The following is a 9,151-nucleotide window of genomic DNA, read 5'->3' as shown; positions in this document are numbered from 1 at the left end:
AGATTATAGCAGAAGACTGGCAGATGATTCAGGGGTTGTGAACTTTGCTAATAGAATAAGTCAACTTTCACATTGAAAGACATAAAACACTAAGTGCTATCAAATGGACATATGAACTCTTTAGCTAATTTTTCACCTTGTAATATTTTACCATTATACACCCTACATCCCAAACTGACATCTCTGAAATCAAAACCCATTATTAATTCATTTACCTATTAACACATAGCAAGCATCAGAACAAAATTCTTCACAGCACCTTGTGACTGGATTCAACCTCAGTGATTAAATAAGAGACTGTCATTTTTATTACAAAGGTTTTTTCAGGTATTGTTATCTGCATAGTAAGTTAAAAAAGAAATTAGTGAACTACAATTACCATTCTAAAAATATCCTTAGAGTTGAATATCCATTTCAAAAAGAAAAGAAGGAAAGAATATTTTGCTCAACGTACAAACTAGGTGACATAAAAGTCAAATATGTCCAGATATGACATGATTTTTAATCAAATGTAATGGATTTTTTTTTCAAATAATATTCCTGGAGGCCAACAACATAAGGAAGAGTTACAGTGAACAAAACATGAGGTTACATTGCTTAACATTTCTTTGCCTACATCCCTTCAAAGACTTGAGAAAAATGAAGTTAACCAGACAAGAACAAACTGTGTATAAACAAAACATTCAATGAAAATCAGGAACTAAAATCTCTGAGAAAAGTAAATGTGTTTTCACATTAATAATAACTTGTTAGTAAGTTATTGATTTACTTAGAGCTTTAATGTGTCAATGTTTACAATTACAATGCACATGAAAATAAAAATGATGCAAATGTTTTCCACTGAGGAAAAGAAATCTATTGCTATCTGCATTACACACTCTCATTTTCTTAGATATTTATGAGAGTAGTACAAGATTTAATAAGAGCTATTTGTTTTTAAGCCACTATTTGTCATGAAATGAAGAAGAATCTCATCAAAAAAATGTTTTCCAAGTTTTTATTTATAATAAATAATATATATTATCTATTATATAACAGCTCAACTATTAAGCTAATTTTGAAATTCAGTTTTGAATTAGCTTGATTTTTTTAATTTTTTTAATTTATATTTAAGTATAGTTGATTTACAATGTGTTAATTTCTGCTATACAGCAAAGTGACTCAGTTATACATATATACATATTTTTTTCATATTCTTTCCCATTACGGTTTATCATAGGATATTGAATATAGTTCCCTGTGTTATACAATAGGACCCTGTTGTTTATTCATTCTATATATAATAGTTTGCATCTGCTAATCCCAAACTCCCAATCCATCCCTTCCCCTCCCCTACTCCCTCTTGGCAACCACAAGTCTGTTCTCTATGTCTGTGAGTCTGTTTCTGTTTTGTAGATAAGTTCATTTGTGTCATATTTTATATTCCACATATAAGTGATATCATATGATATTTGTCTTTCTCTTTCTGACTTACTTCACTTAGTATGATAATCTCTAGGTTCAACCATGTTGCTGCAAATCACATTATTTCATTCTTTTTTATGGCTGAGTAATATTCCATTGTATATATGTACCACATGTTCTTTATCCATTCTTCTGTTGGTGGACATTTAGGTTGTTTTCATGCCTTGGCTATTATGAATAGTGCTGCAGTGAACATATGGATGCATGTATCCTTTCGAATTATACTTTTGTCTGGGTACATGCCCAGGAGTGGGACAGCTGGATCCTATGGTAACTCTATTTTTAGTTTTTTGAGGAACCTCCATACTCTTTTCCATGGTGGTTGTACCAATTTACATTCCCACCAACAGTGTAAGAGGGTTCCCTTTTCTCCACACCCTCTCCAGCATTTGCTACCTGTAGACTTTTTAATGATGGCCATTTTGACCAGTGTGAGGTGGCACCTCATTGTAGTTTTGATTTGCATTTCTCTGATAATTAGTGATGTTGAGCAGCTTTTCACGTGCCTATTGGCCATCTGTATGTCTTCTTTGGAGAAATGTCTATTCATGTTTAGCTTGAAGTTTTAGTTGAAAATGAGCAACTAACATGTATCTTTGTGAAGGTTTCTTTTAATACTAACCTTCATCCATTTTATCTTTATTTGAAAATTTCGTGTATTTAACCATTCTTACAAAGGCTCTGGAAAACTGAATAGGCCTCCTGGCCTCTGCCGCTGGCCTTGTGCACCTAACCTCAACTCCATCTTCTTCAGTTTAAGAAACAGGATATTCTATTTCATATACAAGAGACAATAAGGGTGAGACACTTTAAAAAGCACCTTTTCTTTTATTATTTTTCCACTGTACCCAAAAGAAATGGAACAGATTATCTTGCCTTTCATAAAGCTGGGGGTAGCTTCATAAGTTACCTACAAATATGATCTTTTAAACTGAGTTTGTATAAATCTATTGGTTGTCTTAATGCCCTTTGAATTTTAGTTGTTAACTATCATAACCGTATTTGGAAAGTATGGCTTCAAGTAACCCATTGTTCAAGAAACAATCCTATCACTCCCAGTTATAGATACATCCTTTTGAACAAGTGACTTAAGTTTTCTAAGTCTTCATTTGTCATCTGTAAAGTGGGGATGACATTTATCTCGCAAGATTTTTTAAAGAGCCAAATAAGACAATAAATGTAAAGCATCATAATGACTGACCCACTAAATATTAAAACGTTATTCACTTTCTCTCCTGGCAGCTAATATGTAAGTTGTTCTATTTGTTAGGCATGATTTTGAATTAGGAATTAGAAATTAACAAAAGTATATTTTAGTGATTTCAAGAAATCAACTATATATATCATTTTTTGCAGAAAAGTTAAAGGTAGCATCTTGATGTTATAACTCTAATAAGTAACCAAATCTAAGAATCAGATGATGCCTTATTGACTGTGTGATTATACTTAGTCACCTTCTGGGGTTCACTGTTAGCTTTCTTAACTCCAAAAGTTAGCACAATTTATATAGCTTTCTAAAAAATATTTTCTTCAAAAAAATGAATCTGATGGAAAATAAAATAGTAGGAGAATTATGAATAGAGCTGAAAGAAGACAAAACTCACTTAGATAAATAGCTATTTGTTTTGGTGTAAGAGGAAATGTATTTTTTTGTTGTTGCTTGTTTTAAATATTTCAAATTTTATTCTCTTTTGATATAAAACTATGGAACACTCATAGTTTTTATCTAAAACTCTGGCATCATCTATACCTTGTTAGTAAGTACAAGAGAAAATAGATTAAACAGTATTTAGAAAGCAGTACCAGTAAACTTTATTAGAAGCATTAGATGTGTTATTAAAGTTGATATTAATTCATAATCTGCAATTGTTAAATGTGTATAACTTAATGTTAAAATCCCACCTTTATAATCTACAATTATAAACCCAGATTTTCTGTAGGCTTCACAAACCAGAGAAGTAGCTCAAATGTGCAAGAGTCAAGGGATAAATAATATTATAAATATATGTATCTATACATATATAGGCATTATATTTATGTGTAAATATTATACACATAATTATAGGCATAATGTTATATGTGCATGTGTATATATGTGTATATCAGTTATATTACCTAATTAAAACCATAACCTATAAATAGTTAAGAATTTATTTCAAAAATTCAATCAAATATATTACTAACAGTGTAGTCATTGTGTTTTCAATGTTGGTAAAGTTATTCAAATTTTCCACTTACATAAAGTCCAAATTGAGCTGCCAGATGCTGAAACTCTCCTACTAAGTTAAAAGCTTGTTTCACATCCAAACCTTTGAAGTGCTAAATATTTGCTGAAAATTGGTTGAACCCATAACTGCTTAGGAGTTGGAAGAGTCTTAGGTATTATATGCAGTCATTCATTAACTTAGCTTCAGCAACTAAGTGTGTAGACACTATGTCACCCTGCATCTTCCTTATTTATATCTTTTATCAGTAAAGTAACTAATCTAGTTATCATGCTATCAGCTTATTCAGTCAGTGCTGAACTGAACCATTTCATGATTTCTTTTCCAGAGCACCTTTAGTGGAGGCACAGGTGAGATCTGGCATTCTAGCTTCACTGAGTCTCCCTCGAAAACTTCTTTGCTCTGTGGTTTGTAGGTAAATATCAGTGTTCTTCTATGTTCTTTTGCAAGGATGTCCAGCTGCACAGTAAAGGTGGCTTCTCCTTCTCTGTTCATGGCAACACATGCATAAGCCCCTGAATCTGAAGCTCTGACCACTTTGAAGATGAGTGAATGAAAACCCTTCTAAGACACTATCATTTTTCAAAAAGCTTCCATTTATACACCATGACACATGAGGAGCTGGCAGTCTACTCACTTTGAAGTCCATTCTGCAGAATCTTCCTTCTTCACTTGACATGTTCTCTAGCATTTAAATGAATCATGGTGGGTAAAATTTCTCCTGGATTCCACACTGATCACTCACATCTCCCTTTGAGGATGATCTACTTCTTACTTGTGACTTAGGAACTTGTAGTCATGCACATTCTGAGTTGTGCTGTGGTGTATCTTGGGCCTCAGTGTTATTTGAGCTTGAAACACAGCCATCTGTGAAACATCTTATCCTCAGACGTTACCTGTTTATTTCCATGATGAAGAAGCTGTCCTACATTTCAGTTTTCTCTTCCAAATCTTGAATCAAAGCTTATTTATTTATTTATTTATGTTTGGTCCTTGTGTTTCGTGGTTGGGAGTGCTTGGTATGGGGCTAGCAATTGCAGTTTGGCCAAATGATGGTTGTTGATAGTTGAGTCCACAGTGGAAGGGATTTTACTGCTGCTGTCATCAGGCTGTGGTGACAATATGGAACCAAGGAAGCTGCCTGGAAACTGGTTATAGATGGCTGTAACCCTTTGGCTCTGGCTGGAACCAGAAAGCTGCTAGGGAGAAGCAGGAAAAGCAGAGGAGGCATGGTGATGTGAGAGCTCACTGTTGAGGGGGCAGAAAATCTTTGCTCTGTGCCCTGATGAGGATGGATGAGAATGGAAGGCTGTTCGGTCTGGCCAGAGGAGCTGGAGCTTTCCATAAAATGTATGTTTTTATATGCACTGTTTGTCTTGTGAATTATAATACTAATTAAACAAAGTAGAGGCAAAAATAATTCTTTTTTTTTTTTTTTTGGCTGCGTCGGATCTTCATTGCTGCGTGCAGTCTTTCTCTAGTTGCAGCGAGCGGGGCCTACTCTTCATTTTGGTGCGTGGGCTTCTCAGTGCCGTGGTTTCTCTTGTCGAGCACGGGCTCTAGGTGCGCGGGCTTCAGTAGTTGTGGCACATGGGCTTAGTTGCTCCGTGGCATGTGGGATCTTCCTGGACCAGGGCTCGAACCCAGGTCCCCTGCATTGGCAGGCGGATTCTTAACCACTGCGCCACCAGGAAAGTCCCCCAAAATAATTTTTATAAAACAGAAAGGATGAAGTCTTTCATATAGGACTTAAAGTCGATTGCCTACTAGATCTTATTAAAATGTAATTTAAAACAATAACTTGAGTGTGTAGAAGTATGCATTAAATCTCATAAATGATTTACAAATGGGTTATAATTTGGGGGTTACAGTAGTTTCCATTTTATTTGAATTTGTAAATACTGTGATGGATGTTTTAATTTATAAATGTCCAAGGCCTCCTTGAAAAACATTTATTTTAAAAACATTCTATTTATTTTCTCCTATGCTGATAGGTGAAAGATCAGCAATATGACATAGAGATCGGTGGTCCTAAGAGGTTAATTTAAACTAAGTGTTCTGTTTAAAAGTCTGTTTCGAACAAAAATGTTTTAATTAAGGTGTGTGTGTGTGCATCTGAATAAAATAAAATTTCATAAGTTTTGGAATGAGAAGATCTAACTGGATGCCCTTGGGCATGTCAAGCTTTATGAACTTTGATTTCTTAATTTTTAACATAAGAGAATACATACCTACTAGTGTTATCCATATGTGTGGCTCTGGCTAGTATATCATGTTTCAACTCTCATGGCCTTTGTGACACAATAGATAGTTATGGTGCATGCCATAGACTGTTCACAGTCACTCGACCTCGTTCTCATTACATATCCTGCTAACATCACTTGAGCCTCAAGAATTTTTTTAGAAGGAAGCTACCTTTACTGAATGTTGATTTAGTAGAAACAATTCTAGGTGCATGCATACATATTATCTTATTAATGAATATGTATAATACCACGAAGTAGTCATTTTTAATTCCCATTTTCACAAATAAAAGAAACCTATGAAAAATTTACTTTTCTTACAACAAACACACATTGGTATATAGGAAAGTTAGGGGACTTCATCTGATTTTTGTATCATCATCTTGAGTTCATCATTTTTATAATGCATGCATTTTTTAATTTAACCATACCAGAAAAATAGGTGTGTTTCTTATTCATATTTCACATATGAGAAAACAGCGCACTAAAGAGCTTAAGTATCTTATTATCAAAAACAGTATTTAATTGATAAAATAAGGATTTATCCCCAAGATCATGTGACACAAGAGCTTCCGCTCCTAACAACTACTCTGATTAGTATAGCTCAAGGTGGCAAGGTTCACAGATTAAGTGTGATCAGAAATATGTAACTACAAATCATCAAGATAAACAAAGGGCTCCTCTTTAATCTTAAAACAAATGAATTAATCTCCCTGATATTCCAAGGAATTCAGGATTTTGACTCCTATTGCATTGAAGTATAATAAAGTCATGACTATTACAATAACTATATTCCGTTATTTATATAGATTCAAAATTAGCCAAAGATATTTTTTCCTGGCATAATCTAGAGGAATATAATTCTAATTCTCATTTATTTTAGGTACTGAATATTAAATTTTTAAAAACTTAAACTAGTACATTTTTGTTCAAGAGTCTTACTACTTTCATTCCACATTTCATTGCCCTTTATTGACTCCTTATTTCAGAGCATAAATTTTATTGTCACTCTTGTCAAAAATAATTTTTAAAATTTTACCATGGAAACAATTATGCACATACATATAACTGATTATTATTCATCAGGAATATATCATGGTATGAAAAGAGGAAAACAGAATGCCTTGAGTCTATGAATATATTGAAATTTTAAGAATATGTTGGTTATTATATCTAACATTCAAATGGGTAATTTAAGTGTCAATATCTATCTTTTTCTATTGATCTAATCTATATAACCATCTGTCTATAAACACATTTATACACACAAGCACACATATATATGTGTATGCATATTGTTTATGTGTATTTACATAGGCACGTGCATGCACACACACACATACAGACAGAGGAAGAGAGATGACATACATTAATTTAGCCCCAATAATAATTAGATACCTAGAGTAGTAAACTGTATAAATGCTGCAAAGGAAACAATGTTATGCTTACCCTACAGAGTATTATAATGGCGACAGGAAGATTAGGAAGATAACAAAATCATTACTATCAACACATAAAACATATGTGATATAGGCAATTTCTAAATTCAAATGAATGTAAAGATTAAGTGTAGTTAATTAGAGAATACATTTTCAAGGCAATGAGTCTTATGCATGGAAGACCTCAGAAGTAGAGAATATATCTTAAAAAAATGAAGTAAATTTGAGAATAATACTACAGAGTGATAAACACAGAACACAGTTGGCCCTCAATATCTGCAGGTTCTGCATACACGGTTTCAACCAACCGTGGATTAAAAATATTATTTTAAAAAAATCCATAAACTTCAGTAAAGCAACTATACTCCAAAAAATTTTTTTTAATTTAAAAAAATTAAAAATATATATACAGTTGGGATTCAATAAATGACAGTTATCAATGACCAAAAAAAAAATCCATAAACTTCCAAAAAGCAAAATTTGAATTTGCCACACAACAGCAACTACTTATGTAGCATTTATGTTGTATTTACCACTCTTTACACAGCACTTACATTGCTTTAGATATTGTAAGTAATCCAGAGATGATTTTAAGTATACGGGAGGATTTGTGTAGGTTATACGCAAATACTACACCATGTTCTGTAAGGGATGGCGCATCCGCAAATTTTGGTATCCAAGGGGTGGGTGGGGTGAGGGGGGTCCTTGAACCAATCCCCTGTGGGTACCAAGGAACGACTGTACTACATGAAAACACTATATGAAAAACACAGAAAAACCTGGGTTTTATAAGAGATTCTCAGGGCATCTACTTTTGGAGAGCAGAAAGGCCATACTTAGAAATATTTATGTAGAAGACTTGGATGTTAAAATAACTTAAACTGATAGAAGTAGAACTGCTGAACAGCAGTCTATGGTGCTCAGAATGAATCTCACTGAGGAGTCACAAGAGATACTTATGTTGAGCCAGAGGCGACAATGAAGAAGTTTTGGGAAGACTGGAAGAGCATGATACACACATCCATCCTCTGAAGCCTACTTTAGTTCGTAGGACACTTCATTATCAAGGAACAACCTCACCAACAAAATTTGTTTCCCAATGTGGAATAGTAGATTGAAAAACTGGCTAAAATCCCTCAGTCTTCCTTATGTTCACACCTTTTAAATGTTGCTTTACATTTATTTCTATCAAGGAGTGAAGTTTCTTTCTCCATCTGTTGAATATGGGCTGTCTGTGTGACATGGTTGGCCAATAGAATGTAGTATAAGTGACAGCATGCCAATTCTGAATGTAGGGATCAAGTCCAGAGTCATTTCCCCTCTCCCTTGAAATCCTTCTCAGTTGTGATGTAAGTAAGTTCCAGCTTGCCTGCTGAAGAATGAGAAAGAACAGGGAACAGAGACATCGTCCTGGCTACAGTAACTCTACTTAACCACTTCCCAGTTGACCATCCTGTTGAGCTCAGACACATGTGTGAGCCCCGCCAAGACAAGAACAACTGCCCAGATAAGGCCAGCCCAACTGCCAAGTCATAGACTCAGCAGTTAAACCACTAAGATTTGGAGTCCTTTGCTATACAGCAAAAGCTAACTGATACACATGGTCAATATCCTCCTGATGAAGGAATAAGGTTACTGTAGTTTATCACACAGGCAATCTAAATGCATTCCTATGTATATTAAAAAGTTTAATTGCCACTTCACTCAATTATAAGATAAACTTCTTTTTCATCAAAATGTATTAGACAAGTCAGAGGTGTCAGTCCCGCTTCTTTAAGTT

General features: G+C 34.1%; 1 pseudogene across 1 annotated transcript; it reads right to left on the bottom strand.

Moving 5' to 3' along the window:
• Positions 1 to 1,460: 1,460 nt before the first annotated feature.
• LOC309658961 (myotilin pseudogene) lies at positions 1,461 to 5,350 on the bottom strand (annotated as a pseudogene). The gene has a single exon. The product of its transcript is annotated as a myotilin pseudogene (transcript).
• Between the last annotated feature and the right edge of the window lie 3,801 nt (positions 5,351 to 9,151).

This window comes from Balaenoptera physalus (genome assembly GCF_965194825.1).
Source record: "Balaenoptera physalus genome assembly, chromosome: 3".
NCBI lineage: Eukaryota > Metazoa > Chordata > Mammalia > Artiodactyla > Balaenopteridae > Balaenoptera > Balaenoptera physalus.
The sequence above is the reverse complement of the archived record's forward strand: the minus strand, read 5'-3'. Positions and strand labels throughout refer to the sequence as shown.